The sequence below is a fragment of the Myotis brandtii genome, unplaced genomic scaffold, assembly GCF_000412655.1.
Source record: "Myotis brandtii unplaced genomic scaffold, ASM41265v1 scaffold71, whole genome shotgun sequence".
Taxonomy (NCBI): Eukaryota; Metazoa; Chordata; class Mammalia; order Chiroptera; family Vespertilionidae; genus Myotis; species Myotis brandtii.
This window is the reverse complement of record NW_005370787.1, coordinates 5,256,950-5,275,551: the sequence shown is the minus strand read 5'-3', so window position 1 is coordinate 5,275,551 and position 18,602 is coordinate 5,256,950.

Below are 18,602 nucleotides of genomic sequence, written 5' to 3'. Positions count from 1 at the left end.
ATGAGAGAGAAACATCGATCAGCTGCCTCCTGCACATCTACTGGGGATGTGCCCGCAACCCAGGTACATGCCCTTGACCGGAATCGAACCTGGGACCCTTCAATCCGCAGGCCGATGCTCTATCCACTGAGCCAAACCGGTTTCGGCTGGAATCAGTTCTTGAAGAGTTTTCTAGGAAGTGAAGCAGACAGTTTAGGATGAACAGATACATTGTAAGCAGAAAACAAAGCCAAAGCAGTCAGTGTTCGATGGCCAACATTTTGCTATGATGCATAAATAATTGGCTATGGAGCTCCCTCTAACAGAGCTCCATAGCCTGGGAGGGCAGACAAATTCCATAAGTACATTCAAAGTTTATTTGATTCATGTTTTCTGCTTCTAATTAAAATCTTGTAGTTAGGAAAAGTTTTAACTAAATATTTAGGTTTTACTGTGCAGATACTGCTGCACTTTTAATTTTGAGTCTTACAGATTAACCAGAAAGGTAAATAAGAGTAAAAATATTAAAATATTTTTTGTAAAACAAAAAATTATTGGTTATAATATTTTATCCAAGGTATCAATAATTGTGAAATTCAGAAATGGAATAAAAGGTAGCCTGCCCTGGCCAGTTTGCTCAGTGGTTAGCATGTTGGCCTGCAAACTGAAGGGTCTCAGGTTGGATTCCCAGTCAAGGGCATGTACCTTGGTTGTAGGTTTGATTTCTGGCCCATCGGGCATACGTCAGAGGCAACCAATCCGTGTGTCTTTCTCATGTTGATGTTTCTCTCTCTTTCTCTCTCCTCCCCCTCCGCCCTCCCTTTCACTCTCCCTAAAAATCAATGAAAAAAATATCCTCCGGTGAGGACTTAAAAAAAAAAATAGGAAGTCCTAGAGTTTGATGGCCCAAGTTGACTTTCTCCATTCTCCATGCTTCAGTGAAAAGTCACCAAAAGAAACAAAAAGAAACTAATCTCAGCTTTTCATAGTTCTACTTCTATTTTACTTAATTTCTTTAATGTGTGTGTATTGTATAAGTATATGTGTGTTCCCTCTTAAATGATTACTTGATTGGAATAGCTCAAGTTTCCAATGCCTGTTAATGGGCCTTCACACTAAACATTCACTTTGAAACTTTCTAATTATCTGAGAACAAATACTAATATTATTCTAAACCATCCATATTCCCTCTTATGCTAAACGCCTTGAGGAGACAAAAATGAACTCTTCATTGATTCTCTACACAAGGATTTCATTCTAGTGGAGATGATAAATCAAGATATGAATTATAATACCCAATAACGAAGTAATAAATGCTATATAAGAGGAACAAATGAAGTAATATGAAAGTCGAGGAGGGGAATCATTACTTCCATATAAGGCAAACTGGTTTCATGAACAATGGGTATAATTTGAGACATGTTTAAGGACTGAGAATGAAGGTCTAGAAACAAATAGCTTAATCAATGGCAGAAAGACAGGAAGAAAAAAAATGATTGAGTTTCGTTTCAATGAATTCAATGAAGTACATATATAAGGAAACAGTGAAAAACAACTCTGAGGAGGTAGGCTGTGGCTCAGCTCAAGAAGGACTTGGAATGGTAGGCTACGTAATGGACAGTGGTGAGGCATTTAGTGAGCAGAGTGACAGTGGTAGGGCAATGGTTATGAGCACAGGCAGATCAGACAGACCTGTGTTCCAGATCTGGTTCTGCCGCTCACTGGCTTTGTGACCTTATCAAGTTACTGTATTTACCTTCTCTGAGCCTTGATTTCTTTCATCTGGTAACAGGGATTGTGATTGTACTGAAGGCTACAATGTGGATTAAACTAAAAATGAGTGTTAAACACTTACCACAGACTCTGGCATATAGTAAGTAGTAAAAAAAATGCTATTGCTAGTATTAGAAATGGCAATAAATATAATAAAATAACCTTGACTTTTGCATCCTGTGAAATCATTTCAATTCCTGAATTAGCCAAATCATGAGGCAAAATTACCTACTGCCATTCTATGGCAGAGCAAGGCTTATTTTCTATGTTATTACTAAGATTGTCTGTTTTGATTTATATATATTTTAGTGCTGTCTTTATATAATTGTAGAATATGAAAATGAAAAAAATTAATTATGTGTAAATTTTTTCAAATTACCTAAGTAGTGAGAATATATCTTAATTCATTTGGACCATTCAATTTTATTTTGCTTATTTTTTTCAAGACCACTTATTTAAACCCAATAACATTTAATACATATAGAATTTCAGATAACAGAGATAACAGATTATTTAGATTAGTCCCTCTAGAGAAACCAGAAGCTCTGAGAGGCTTGGTGACAGGTTCAAGGTAACAGAATATTAAAGATGAAGGGAAATTTTTATTAGATCCAGGGGCTGATGATTCTCTCACATTATCTTGCTTTTTTAAAGTAATGCGATTAAAAATGATTTTCTTTCTAAGACACTTCACAGAAAAAATATTGCAAAGAAACATGGGTTTCTCAGGTCAAGTAATGATAAATTAACAGGGACAACATTTTACGTGTAGCATTATTCAAAGTAGCATTCAAAGTGAAAAAATGTCAGTACTACTTATCCTTTAGTCCCTTTGGCTCTTTGTTGAGATTTACTGTTTATATTTCCACCATTGGCTGCTCAGAGTGACTTGGTTTTGCCTCCTCTCAGCCACCCCTCTGACTACCAATCAGATAAGTTATTGGAGGGAAGAGGAGTGTGAGGCCATGAGGACAGGAGTAAGGGGCATGGGACACAGTGGAAGTCACAGGGAAGAAGGGTAGAGACGGGAGTTCAGCACATTTTTAATAATATGACCTGGTGTGCTTCCACTTAACTAATGCCCCATTGACTTAGACTCCTAAAATTGCATTAAGGTACATGAATTAATTTGGATATAAAGATTCATTTTTAATAAAAATCTATTGAGCTGCAAAATGAGCAGTCATAAGCTCCCATTAATATCTATTTTGATGGGAATGTTAGGCAAATGCAAGCCTTCCTTTCAGCACTCTTCCTTTCTTCCATTAATCTTTTAGTATATTTCCTTTCCTTTCTCTAATGTTGGAGAGTGTAGATTTCTTATTTTTTAGGATAATGTGCAATTTCATTTGTACAAAATGCTTATTTTCAGATTACAACTATAAATTTGGAAAATACTTGAAACTAAGAAAAAGAGAGAAATTAGCTAGAAATAACCAGTTAGTATATTTTTATCATCCCTTTTTTATGCATTTTTATCACAGCTGCAATCATATTCTATATACATTTTAAATATTAGTTTACCTCTCCATCATTCCTCAAGTTACTTGAAACTTTTAAAGTATTCTTTTTATTGACTACATTATATTCCATCACATCGATGATGTGATAAGTGGAGTGAATGGGAATGAACATGAGTCTCTGCTTTCCACACCCTATGATTTTAACATTCCCTCTTGGATACAATAAATTATCATAAAGGAGATATTTGTACTTTGTTTAAACTTTCCTATTTGATTAAATTGCATTTTGAAATATTCAGAAGGACATGTCTTAAGCAACTACGCAAGAAAAAAAACTTGCTTTCTGAGCCTTGTGCCATTGTAGCCTTCCTTTGTTTGCTCTGATAAGGGGATCCAAACGTTTTTGGTCCTTATTTGTTTATGTGCTTGTCAATTGTTCTGAACTGTAAATTTTTTTGAGGGCAGGAACTGCATGGGATTCAGCTCTGCTTTCCTAGTTTGTAGTTGGAAAGGAGCCTGGCATGTAGGTGCTTTGATGTTTGAATGAATTCATGTAATGAATCAGGGCATACTGAATGTTGATAAAAAAAAAAGTCAGTGGGGTTTGGTCTGAATGAGTGTTTTAGGTATTTTTTTTTTGGATTTTGATGAAACATTCACTGTGTTAAATATCTGGACAGGAATGATATTGGAGATCTAGTATGAGTGTTTCTGCAGTCTTTTTTCTATGTAACATCTGAGAAGTGAGAATAATAAATTTTAAAATGCAGGAAATGTGTTTTCAGTTCTGAAATTTGTAATGCAGACTTGTTTCTTCTTCTGAGAAGCATAAGCTAATTAATGAAAGTCGAGGTATAATTTAAAAACACATGTTATTGCCTGGCCAGTGTGGCTCCGTGGTTGAGGGTTGACCTATGAACCAGGAGGTCACAGTTCCATTCTCAGTGAGGGCACGTACCTGGGTTGCAGACTCTAGCCCTAGTAGTGGGTGTGCAGGAGGCAGTCTATCAATGTTTCTCTCTCATCGATGGTTCCATCTCTCTATCCCTCTCCCTTCTTCTCTCTAAAATTAATAAAAATAAATAAAACCACATTATTTTATGATTGTAGAGAAAACTTCTTAAAGTATCATTTGTGATCATTTATATTTAATTGGATTAAGATGATAAAGCAGGCTGATAGAATCTGTATAGTGTATATATTTCTCTGCAGCATATTTATGTCTTCCTCTTCATAAAGAGTAATAGTTGTCATTCTATGCTTAGTTTCCATGGTTAGTAAGCCATGGACCAAGCAATAAATATTTTGATTTTCATAGTATATGCTAAGCTCAATAAATATTTGTCAGAGTGAATGGACTGATTTATATTTGAAAATGAGTAATGACTATTGGTATAGTTTTAAAATTATACTTTTTAAAAAATTTTATTGATTTGAGAGAGAGAGGTGGGGAGAGGGGGAGAGAGAGAGAGAGAGAGAGAGAGAGAGAGAGAGAGAAAGATTGACGTTTATTCCACTTATTTATGCATACATTGGTAGATTCTTATATATGCCCTGACTGGAAATTGAACCCCAAACCTTGGTATACCAGGACAATGCTCTTGCCAACTGATCTACCTGACCAGGGCCTAAAATTATACTTTTATAAGCATAATAATTATTTTTCCAGATGACTAGCCAATTTTTGTCGTGTTAAGACTAATTCCATGCCTATTAGGCCAGTAAACAATATGAGAAAATTGATAGGTTAAGTCTAGCTATCTACACTCATATTTCTGAAGAGCAAATATCAGACATGTTATCATTATTAAATTATCATCTTTCAGCCTTCATAGTTGTACTCCAGTGGAATAAGTAAGAAGATAAGCATTCACTCATATTAGTTTACTTTCTAATGAGGGAGTATACATCTAAATCTCCTGTAATAAATAATTGGTTAGTTTTTCAAGATGCTACTTTTAGTCTTTCTTTCAGGCATTGGTTCAGCATACATTTACTGAGTTCCTAGATCCTGTGGGGAATCTGAAGTAGGAATCTTAAGATTTTCTTAGGGAAACAAAACATATGGTGACTTAGATAATGATATACAATTGATCAGCAAATAATCATTGGCACAATTATATGCTATAAGAATCCAGAAGTGGAAAAGAATAACGTGAGCTGATGAATTAGAAACCTGAGTTGAGCTTTTAATGAAAGAGAGAGGAAGAAGGAAGTAATTCTATGTTTACCTGACACTTATGAGTATAAATAAACAAGGTATATTGGAAGAGGGCAAATGATGAATTTCTCTCCTTCTGGAAGAAACAGAGCGTTCACGTAGGAAGGAGAGTGGATTTAGAGTGAAGTAAAAGGTGTTCACTAAGTCTAAATATTGAACTTGCATAAGAGTTTTACAAGAATGACTCTGGATCCCAAACCAAGAGGCCATTTTTTTTTTTATTTTTTTATTTTTTTTTTTTACAAAAGGCACAGGTATCTGCATTCTAATACTCCAGGTTAATATGATGCAGGTATTTCCTGAAATATACTTGAAGAAATATGGGGGTAGATACTAAATTCTGCTTTGCCAACTATTAATAATTTTTAAAATAGAGTACAGTTCTGATATAAACTGATGGACCTGGGTGGGTCCAGGATAGAGGATGATTTAGATCATGAAGAGACTGCAGATGAGGAATTCTCTCTGAGAATTAATGCCATCACCTGGCAATTTAGTGAGAAAGGGTAGGGCAGTTGGAATGAAAAAGATGAATATGAGAGATAGGTGGTTAAATTGACATCTCATAATTTATATGACATGGAAACATCAGAGGAGAGACAGAATACAAAACGTTCTGAGTTAAAAGAGAAACTAAGAAAACAATCCCATTTACTATAGCAACAGCAAAAAAATAAGGTACCTAGGAATAAATTTAACCAAGGAGGTACAAGACCTCTACATAGAAATCTATAGGATATCAAAAAAGAAGTTGAGGAAGATACAAACAAGTGGGAGCATTTACTGTGTTTATGGATTGAAAGAATTATCATTAAAATGTCCATATTACTCAAAGCAATCTATGGATTCAATGCAATCCCTGTTAAAATAACAATGACATATTTCACATATCTAGAAAAAATATTCTAAAATTTTATATGGAATAATAAAAAGACCCCAAATAGATTCAGCAATCTTGAGAAAGACAGACAAAGTTAGAGATACCACAATACCAGATATGAAGCTATATACAAAGCGATTGTAATCAAAACAGCCTGGGACTGACATAAGAACAAGCATACTAGTGTAGATCAGCAGGACAGAATAGAGGAGCCAGAAATCAACCCTCGTCTCTATGGTCAATTAATATTTGACAAAGGAGGTAAGAGTATACAATGGAGTGAAGGCAATCTCTTCAGTAAACAGTGCTGGGAAAATTGGACAAGTGCATGCAAAACAAAGAAACTAAACTACCACCTTACACCATACACAATAATAAACCCCAGATGGATAAAAGACTTAAAGTCATGAAACCATAAAAATCCTAGAAGAAAACATAGGCAGTAAAATCTCAGACATCTCTTGTAACAATATTTTTGTCAATATGTATCCCAGGGCAAGGAAAACAAAGGAAAAAAATAAACAAATGAGATTATGTCAAACTAAAAAGCTTCTGCATAGCAAAGAAAACCACAAAAAAAAAATGAAAAAGGAACCCACTGTATGGGAGAACATATTTGCCAATGAGACATATGATAAGGGGTTAATTTCCAAAATATATAAAGAAATTATACAACTCAACACCAGCGAGACAATTCAATTTAAAAAATGGGCAAACAACTTGAATAGACACTTCTCCAAAGAGGACATACAGATGACCAATAGACATATGAAAAAATGCTCAACATAATTAATCATCAGAGAGATGCAAATTAAAACCACAAAGAGATATCACCTTATACCTGTCAGAATGGCTACCATCAATAAATCAATAAACAAGTGCTGGTGAGTATGTGGAGAAAAGGGAACCCTTGTTCACTGTTAGTAGGAATGCAGACTGGTGCAGCCACTAGGAAAAACAGTATGGCGTTTCCTCAAAAAATTAAAAATAGAACTACCTTTTGGCCTAGCCATCCAACTACTGGTAATATATCCTAAGAATCTGAAACACCAATCAGAAAGAATATTCATAGCAGCGTTATTTACAATAGCCAAGATCTGGAAACAGCCCAAATGCCCAGAAGTAGATGAGTGGATAAAAATGCTGTGGTACATTTACATCATGGAATACTACACAGCTATAAAAAAGAAGTAACTCTTATGTTGTGCAATAGCATGGATGCCCCTGGAGAGTATTATGCTAAGCGAAATAAGGAAGACAGAGAAAGATAAATACCATATGATCTCACTTATATGTGAAATCTAATAAACAAAATAAACTGATGAACAAAATAGAACCAGAGGCATGGGTACATGGAACAGATTGACAGAGGTCAGAGAGGAGGAAAATGGGGGGGGGCGGGGGCAGGATGAAAGAAGGTGAAGAGATTATGTATATACATAAAAATTAAAAATGGAACTGCCATTTGACCCAGTAATCCCACTTCTAGAATATGTCCCAAGAAATCAGAAACACCAATCATAAAGGATATATGCACCCCCATGTTCATAACAGCAGAATTTACAATAGCTAAGATTTGGAAACAGACTAAGTGCCCATTAGCAGATGAGTGGATTAAAAAACTATGGTACATCTACATAATGGAATACTATCTATACTAATAAAAGGATAATATGCTAATTAGACCAAACATCTTCCAGACGTCCTTCTGGACAAAGCCATGGTAGTGGGGGCCGAGGCAGAGGTGGCTAGGGGTGATCAGGCCGGCAGGGGAGAGCAGTTAGGGGGCAACCAGGCCAGTAGGGGAGAGCAGTTAGGGGGATCAGGCAGGCGGGCAGAGGTGGTTAGGGGTGATCAGCCAGGCTGGCAGGTGAGCAGTTAGGAGCCAGTGGTCCCTGATTGCGAGAGGGATGTCCGACTGCCCATTGGGATTGGACCTAAACTGGCAGCTGGACATCCCCTGAGGGGTCCCAGATTGGAGAGGGTGCAGGCCGGGCTGAAGGATCACCCCCTCCCCCCAGGCATGAATTTTGTGCACCGGGCCTCTAGTGCTGCTATAAAAAAGGAAGAACTCTTACCATTTGCAATAGCATGGATGGACCTGTAGAGCATTATGCTAAGTGAAATAAGCCAATTGGAGAAAGATAAATATCACTAATTTTTGAAATATAATGAACAAGATAAACTGATGAACAAAATAGATCCAGAGACATGGAAGCATTGAACAACTTTAAACAATAAAGAATTTAATTTTTTTAAAAAAGGTGTCCTTGTTGTGCATCTTTTAATCACAGCATATAAAAAAATAGTTCTTCAGCATCTCATCATTTACAAAATGGGCAGTTAATAGTAATCCTTGGTATTGCTTTATTCTAAGGTTTAAAAGTCTTTTTGTCATTCCATTTTAATGATGGGGAAACTGAAAAATTAAGAGATTTGTTATGAACAAAGAGTTTACTGCATGATACCAAAGAAAATACTAACAAAGATTTATATATTGAAAGTATTTGATGCCCTATTTGATTAGAGACATCTCAAAATCTTTTTGTGTGAGAGTTGAATTTTAATAAAACAGTTTGATTGACTATTATCTGCAATTATGTAGAAAGTTCAATGTTTCCCAAAATCTGCATTAAAAATTACTTTAATCAAAATAATCAAAATAATATACTAAGTAAGAATAATAATAAAATGCTTACTATACCTCCCCCCCCCCAAAAAAAAATTACACATATAAATAGCTCATGGACACAGACAAGAGTGTGGTTTGGCCAGAGGGATGGGGCTGGGGGCTGGGTAAAGGTGAGCAAAGAGTGTGAAGGGGAATGGGGGGCATCTGTAAAGTGTCAACAACAAATAAAAATAAAATATTCTGAGTTAGCAAGGATGGTTTTATTAATAAAAAGTACAAACCTCAGGGTCTTGTGTTTGTTGAAATCAATGGAAGAGGGAGAGTGTAAACTGGGGAGAAGATGATAAGGTCCCTTTGGTAAAAATAGAGCTGAGATAATGATAGGAAGCCCAAACTTAAAAGCAGAGGAGGAAGATGAGAGAGCAGACCTAGAGGGAAAGGCCTGTGAAGAGATGCCAGAAGTGAAGTTATGAGAACCAATAGATATTCATTTCCTAGGACTGTCATAATCAATTACCACAATAGCCACAACTCTGTGGCTTAAAACAACATAATTTTTCTTCTCTCACAGTTGAAGAGGCCAGAAGCCTGAAATCCTGTTGTCCGCAGGCCTGGAAGCTCTGAATGAGAAGTCATCCATGCCTCTCTTCCAGTTTCAAGGGGTTGTCAGCAATCTCAGCATTCCTTGGGTTTAGTTGCATCACTCCAATCTCTGCCTCCGTCTTCACATCATCCTTTTCTGTCTGTGTCCTCTCCTCTTCTTAAAAGGGTACCAGTCATTGGCTGTAGGGCTCACCCAGCATGATTTCATCTGGAGAGCCTTAATGAAATACATCTGTGAAGATTCTATTTCCAATTCTGAGGTTCTGGGTCGGTATGATTTTGCAGGGGGGAGAGAGGGGTGGGCACTATTTAATCTAGTACATCTTTCTGGGAATATGTAGAAAAGGAACAGCAAGTCCTAAGGTGTAAGCCATGGAAAATACAAACCATTAGAAGACAGAAGAAAGGGGGAGAAACAGACAAAAAACTAGAGAAAGAAATGTTGGAGAGCTAGGAGGAGAACAGTGCACTTTCAGGGAAGCTGAAGAGGTTAGAGACTTCAAAAAGAGAGTGTTTAGCAACCTTAGGTTCAATAGATATTTGCAAAAATTGGCCACTAGGTTTTGGACTGATGTGATTTATGAACATCAGGAGAGCAGATAGATAATCATTTGAGAATGTGGGAAGGCAAGGGAGAGTAAGAAAAGCTAAAATGATACAGTATACAGGAAATAGATCAGATGGAGGTTTTTTTTTCTCCCCAAAATAGGAAACACCAGAATACAATTCCCCTTCAAGAGCACACAGTTGCCAATTACGTAAAATCTCCCCGGACACATCCAGAGAGAGGATTGTTTTCTCTTCCCACAAAATCTGGATCACGAGAAGTGAAAAGTGGTCAGAGCATAGGGGTTCTCCTTTCAACCTGAGAGCAGGAACTGCTTGTCCCTTTTCATATGCAAATATAAAGAAATAGGCTGAATGCTAATTAAATTGCAGACATTTGTAAAGTAATATCACATCTGCGGATATTTAATAAGGCTTGTACATGAACCTTATTTATAAATAGCAAAGATTAAACATATGATAAAGGGATCTTTAGATGGAATAATTAAAGATCAATTATGACAATAGTACACAGCAGTGAAAGCCTCAGGAAGACTTCCTACTCATTAATCAAAGATAATTATCAATGATGAGGCTTTATCATTAGTAGAGTGTCTACACTTTGCATCTTAAAAAGCTGATGATAAGTAGTTTCCAGTTCTTGCTCTAAGTGCTCATTATGTTCAGAGAGGAAAGACTCTTTCCTTTTAATAAAGACTTTTAGCTCATGACCTTGGGCAACTTAGACTCTCCTGTCCATACGTTGACTTGAGATAATGCTTATTTTTTCCATTACTGAAAAAAATAATTTGATAGCTGCATAAATGCTAATTAACATGAAGAAACCATACTATTAATATCAGGAGGCCAAAAGATTTTAGTTTTGAATAGTTGTTGGATTCAGAGGAGCAGATTTATTATCTTAATTACATCTAGAATGTAACTAATAGATCAGGAACTAATGACAGTTATTTTTTCCAATAGAGAAGAATAACAATGTCTATTTGTTGAGTGTTTATATGAACCAAGAATTATACAAAACTGCCAAAACCGGTTTGGCTCGGTGGATAGAGCGTCGGCCTGCGGACTGAAGGGTCCCAGGTTCGATACCGGTCAAGGGCATATACCTTGGTTGCGGGCACATCCCCAGTGGGAGGTGTGCAGGAGGCAGCTGGTCGATGTTTCTCTCTCATCGATGTTTCTAACTCTCTATCCCTCTCCCTTCCTCTCTGTAAAATATCAATAAAAATATATAAAAAAAGAATTATACAAAACACTTCACATATATTATCTCTGTTAACCTTATTGATAATGTAACATAGTTATCCTTTTCTCTCATTTTACATAATGAAGTGTCAGAGTGGTTTAACAACTTGTCCAAGACGACACAAATAATTAATAATCATTCTGGAGATTATCTGATACATAGTATTAAAATTAATCTAACCCAAAGATACTAATATTTAAGATATTGTAATGTCAGAAGTTGAAGAAAAACAATTAGGAAAACTAATCCTTTAACTCTTGATTAAATAATTAATTTGGAAGTAACATTAAACATTTAAAACATCCACTTCACATCTTTTTCATGGAAAAGTAAATGAAAAGAAGTGAAACAGAAATCAGAGATTTGTTGAAAGTAAAACGCTATGTCAATACAATGATTTATACATAATTTTAATTGGGAAGTTATAACTTGGTTTTAAAGGTGTTTATTGATACTGTTGCACTTTGCAAGTAATTTAAAAATCTAGTTATTAAGTTGCATTTCAAGGGTTGAATGGTGCTTTAAAATAAACAATTCTGATAAAGCTAATACAAGAAACATGAGGATGTCAACTTATGGGGGCTGAATTTATTCAGTAAAGTCATGGGATGTCCACAGCAAGTAGTCACTTACTGCTTAGAGAGTAGAGGTGGATATGACAGGCTTACTTGAACTCACAGGCTTATAGTCTGGTAGTTAAACTTTTGTAGCTCCCTAGTTCTCACATGAAACACAGTAAGGACAACAGTGTGGTGATTGTGGGGGTGGGGGGTAGAGGTGGAAGAGGGCATAGAAGAGATAAATGGTGATGGAAAAAGTAAAATAAAATAAATAAATAAAAAGCACACAAAAAAGGGAAAAAAAGAGATGTTTTAAAACTTATTTTAATTTTTTGAAAACATCTATAATAAAAGTGTAATATGCAAATCGGCCAAACGACCGAACAGCAGAGCGACCATCAGGTTGACCTTCCGGACGACCACGCTATGACACACACTGGCGCCAGGCCAGCCAAGGCAGGTGTGATGTGATTGGTCGGGGGGCCCACCATCGCCCCATGATCGCCCTGCAGAGGGAGGCCCAGGCCACTGGCTGGCGGGGGGATCAAGTGGGGCTGGGGGGGCTCCATGATTGCCCCAAAGAGGGAGGCCCAGGCCCCCCTCTGTGTGGTGATCGATTGTGGAGCCCTGCAATTGATCGCCCTACAGGGGGAGGCCCAGGCCAGGCAAGTGGGCGGGGCCAGCTGCTGGCAGCAGAGGAAAGGAAAGCCCCGATAGGTCCTAGGGACCCTACCTGAGGGGTCCTGGATTGCCAGAGGGCGCAGGCCGGGCTGAGGGACACCCCTCCCTGCCCTCCACCCCATGCATGAATTTCGTGCACTGGGCCTCTAATTGTTTATGAAGGAATATTATATATTTCATACAGATAACAACTGAATTTATTTGTTCATGCAGTTGTCTTTTCTTAAAATATAGTTATAATATAATTCATGGTGGAATTGAATTTTGGATGTGAATTTTGCTTCATTTGGAAACCAAAAATAGTTGGGGTCATAATTAGTTAGTGCAAACTGTACATTTGGAAATGAGAGAAATTTGTACTGTATTCCTTTCTATTATAATGTATGGTAATTTACATATGTGATGTATATCACAACTCTGAGGACACTATTTTCAAATTCTTAGCTATGAACTAGAACGAAATTATTTGAAAAAATTTAGTTTCATAAACTCATTGAGTTTTCTTGTGTCTTTTTTAATGTTTTTGTTCTCATTCAGAAAGCAACTAATATTCTTATTTCTCAGTAAATTCTCTGAAATAAAATGTCTTTATTAGAAATTGCAAATATAAAACCTATAAAATTAAATACAGTATGAAATACTTTTGAAATTTTCACACAGTTTATTTATCTAATGCTTTTTGTGAACTAGTTACACTGTCTTTGCCTTAAAGCATAAGTACTATGAGATGACATAAGTACATTGAATATATTTCAAAATCATTGATAAATGCGTATTGGTGATTAGCCAATGAGGATTTTTGAATTGGAAATATAGATTATCCAATTATAGTAGATATATATTTTTAGAAAGCATTTGCTTGAAAATGTGTTTGCTGGTCACTTTCCCAATGACTTTCATGTAACTTTCAACTTGGTGTCTGGCTTTAAGCATTTTATGGAATGTCGTATTTCCTATGAGCGCTCTCCTGCAGGCAGCCTTTTCTCAGCCATTGTTCTCTTGACCCAAAGAGACATCTGGGAGGATCCCTCAATTTCTTTCTGGTTACTTGGTGGCAGAAATTCATTATTAAGGTCATCTGGGGCTGACCTCCAATTTGACTCCCTTTAATAGCGCAGCTACGGGGATAAAGCCTGCACTTGGGAGAGACAGAAAGTCAGCAAGGCGAAAGTAAAATTTTTTTTTTAAAATAGCTCAGTGGAAGCACCTGCATTGAGGCTACTCTTGTTCTAACAGCCTCCTGCTCACCCTCATTAATATGAGATGGCTAAACCCATGACACTGGAGAGCAGTTTCTTAGTTACATAAGCTCACAATCCAGGGGAGGAAGACATGACATGTCATGCAGAGCTAAACGAGGGTTGCATTTGGGAGCAAAGTGAACCAGCAAGGTTTGTGGAAGGCAGGCTTTGTAGTGACAAGAGCGTTAGGTGACCCTTGGTTCCATGGAAGAATGCGATCGACGTGTTTGATAATTTCACAGGCTGCTGGGAGGGAAAATTAGGCTGAAGATAAGGTAGGATGGAGCTGGTCTGGTTGATAGAGGAGCCTTTCCTGCTGGTGAGAGGGGGATGCATATCTGGCAAGAGCAGAACCAAGGCTAGGCCTTTGAGCCCTCAAGAGGCTCAGCGATATCAAGACAGCACAGTGACTTTTAGTCCTTACAATGCAGTTCTCATGATTAAAAGATTAGTGGGGGGCGGAGGGTGAAGCAAGTGGGACCTTGTCCAATTGTGGAGGGAAGTGCTGTTGGGCCAGGGTTAGGACCCTGCAGGTCTCTGGACCACTCTGAAGATGAGGTCCAGCTGACTGCCCACAAGGAATAGCACTGAGGACCAGGCCTTCTCCCATATAAGATAGGTTGAGTCAAGGGGCCACAGGACAGGTGTTTGGTTTGTCAGAGCAGGAGAGCGTAGTGGCTGAAGGAGTGCGGGAGATGGCATGCCTGGCTAAAAATTGGGTATTTATCAGATCTGTGGCTTTTGGAAAGTTACTTTAAATCTCTGAAAGTCTGATTCTTCATTATTAGTAGAACAGTCTCATGGGGTGGTTGAAATGTTAAATGAGATAATACTATACCTGTAACTACTTAATATTAGCTATTCTTATTGTTTGAGTACAGAAGTTACTTCAACCAGCTTCTGAAGGTAATCTAACCAGTGCCAGTCTTATCCTAAAGTAGTAGTCATGGTTAAGGGCAACATGATATCGTTAATATCATCTTAACCATACTTGTGATTCTTTATTTCTCTTTACAAGGTCTTGAGTTGTTACACTGTAAACAGTTACTTAGAAGTGTTGCACTTAGAAGATTACTAAGCCTGGCTGGTGTGGCTCAGTGGTTGAGTGTTGACCTATGAACTAGGAGGTCATGGTTTGATTCTCAGTCAGAGCACATGCCTGGGTTTTGGGGTTGACCCCCTCTGGGGGCATGCAGGAGGCAGCAGATGAATGATTCTCTCTCATCATTGATGTTTCTATCTCTCTCCCTCTCTGAAATCAATAAAATTATATTTAAAAAAAAGATTACTAAGGTGTATTTTACGTAATGACCATTTAGAGATCTTTCCTATGTAAGGGTATTGATATTTTGAAAGTAAAAACACAGTGCCTATTACATAAAAGGCATTCAGTACATGTATATTGTATGATCTTTGAAAAATGAGGTACCATCACTATCAAATTATGGAAATTTCCCCCAAGCTTCATCTGTAATATTTACATGTATAAATGGAACAAAAGATTAGTTATAGTACGTTCATATAAAAGGCACTTTGCTATTGCTCTAGAATGTTCATATAAAAGACACTGTGGTATTGTATTCTGTTTGGAAGAAGGAAACTTGTCTTGAAGCTTCACAGCATAGTCAGCACATAACTGTGCATTAGAGGGACACTGATAGGAAAAGAAGCCCTTTGAAGCCACTGTTGGGGCATCCACTGTGGTAGTGGTAGAAGATAAGATGCAGCAACAAAATATTTATTTTTTATAATTGGAGACATTTTATATGGATGAAATATATTTTCTCATTAGATCTTACTCCATTTCTCTATACAACTTACCACCTAATTGTTCTGTTGAAATGAATTGCAAAAACGCTGGGAAGAGAACTTGCTTACATGTCTCTGTAATCCCTATTATGTCTAGCATATTGGGTTTAAAAAAAATAGTATGTGTGCAATCAGTCTTTGTTAGTTGATTAGATTTACTGAGCCATCAATAATTCTCTGTTGTGTCTGTGATTTTTTACCCTTGTAAGACAAGTTGTTTTAGAGATTCCAAGTTAATAAATTGGTCCAGGTCATCTCTAAAAATTCTTTCAATGCTAATACTCTATAATGATCAAATCTATCAAAAAGAGATCTTGGTAAGAAAAAAGAAGCTTTAGAAAAATCTGGGGATATATTAGCCTTATAGTAACGTAGACAGGATTATAGTAGAATAAAATTCTATAGATAAAATTGTGTATATTTAATAATAAAAATCTGATAAGTTAATAAATAGTCTTTGGTGTTACTGGATGTAACTCAGTAGGTTCCTTGGTGTGCCATGGAGTGACCCAGGAGAGCCCATAGTTAATGGTATGAGTTCTGGATTCTAATGCGTGGGTTTAATTCCTGGTTCCACTACCTAACAGCTCTGTTGGCCTTGGGCAAGTCACTTCACCTCTCTGTGCCTGTTTGCTCATTTGTAAAATGATAATAGCATCTAATTTATAGGGTTGTTATAAAGATTAAATGAATGAATTAGTATCCATGAGAAGCACTTAGACTATTGTCTGGCACCTAAGCACTGTGACTTCCTCATGGCTGTCTTTTCTTCTCTTAAATATAGCTGACTTTCAAGCATTCTTTCCACACTTGGTGTCTAGAGAAGAAGAAATTCATGGGGAATCTTCCCCCCGCCCCCCATACATATATAAAGCTTTGCTTGAATTTAAAAGCAGCTATTTTTTTTCACTTCTCATTTATTAAGAGAGCTTCTCAAAAAAAATCTAGTATTTATGGAATTGATGTCAAAAGCCAAATGAGTGCTATTTCACTGAAGTATCTCAGCCATTGCCCTGGAATGGTTTTAAAGCAAGCAATCTACTGCTGAAAGTACTGCCTTGATATCAAATGGTCATTAAAAGTCTCATGACACTTAACTAAGACTTAAAATTATTCTTCTCTACCTCTTGGCAAGGGTTCAAATTTGAGATTAAATTCCCTTTGAGTGGTTAAGGTATTTATAGTACCCTCTGCCTGATGCTTTTAAGGAGTTTTGTTTTACTGGAGGACTTCTGTCTTCAGGTACCTGTAGATGCAGACATTCTTGTCACTCACAGGCTTAGTATTGAGGTAATCACATTTAGAAAATGCATATGATATAGCAATTCCTCTTCTGAGTATTTATCCAAAGAATATAAAAACATTCATTTGAAAAAATATATAGATATTTTTATAAAATAGAAAAAATACATATCTTACAAAAATATAAAATAATTCATTGCTGCGTTATTTATAATACCAAGATATAGAAACATTCTAAGTGTCCATCAACAATGAATGGCTAAAGAAGATGTGGTATATACTAGTACACACACCCACCCACCCACACACACACCCACCCACACACACACACACCACAAATGGAATACTACTTAGCTATCAAAAAGGTAAAAGTTACCATTTGTGAAAACATGGATGGACCTTGAAGGTATTATGTTAAGTGAAATAAGTCAGAGGGAAATGGACAAAAACCACATGACTTCTCTCATCTGGAATATAAAACAACAACAAAAACCCCAAATGAGCAAAAATAAAAACAAATTCATAGATATAAACAACAGATTGCTGGTTACCAGAGAAGAAGTGGGGTGAGGGGAGGGCAAAATGTGTAAAGGAGGTCCAATGTATGGTTAAGGATGCAAACTAGACTTTTGGTAGTGAGCATGCTACAGTGCATACAGATACCAAATTATAATGCTGTATATCTGAAACACATGTGTTATTAATCAATGTTACCGCAATCAAAAAGAAGAAGGGTTAAAAAAAGAAAAGAAAAGAAAATGTATCTGGCCCTTTGCTTATGGTTTCTAATGCATTCCTTTCGTAAATTGAGAAAATTCCTTTGTCATTGAAAAATTACTTACAGTCTTTATTTTTCTATCTTCCTTGTGAGAAAGTCTCCTGACCACTCTTACCTTAGTAAATCTTTGAGAAGTGTGTTAAAGAAATTCCAGAAGTGGGCCCTTAATATTGAAATACAAAGTATGATGCTGGCCCAGCTGGCGTGGCTCAGTGGTTGAGCACGGCCTATGAACTAGGAGATCATGGTTGATTCCCCTTCAGGGCACATGCCCGGGTTGCGGGCTGGATCCCCAGTAGGGGGCGTGCAGGAGGCAGCCAACCAATGATACTCATTGATGTTTCTAACTCTCTCTCCCTCTCCCTTCCTCTCTGAGATAAATAAAAACATATATAAAAATATGATGTTAAATGAATAAACGACTTTACTGTGATAAGAATGTGATAAGATTTGAATGTAATTTTTATGACTTCTAAATTCAGAAAATCATAATGTTTCAGAAAAATGTTTCAAAGCAGACCAGAAAGCGATGAAAAAAGTAACTTCTCAAGTATGCTCTTAAAACCTGTAAGTGCTATTAAGCCTCTCAATTGGGATATTTAACTGTAAACCGTTCTTGCCTTTTATATGATGCCGAGATACCTTTTCATGCAATTTGAATACAAAGTCCTATGTACAGAGGACCGAGATTTATAGGGAAATATTTCATCTTCGCTCTAGGTGGTGCTTCTCCTGTCTTGTGTTCTCTGAGCCTCTTCATACATTCGCTCTTTCTTTCCTCAGACTGTCCCAGCGATTGGCTGGCAGAGCGAGGACCGGGTTGGGTTTCATTATTTGTTTCTTTGCTCCAGGCAGCGTCGCTCTCCAGCCTCTGCTGCGTGGAGCCCCGCGTTAGAGCAGCAGGGCTCTGGGGGCTCCGGGCAGGGC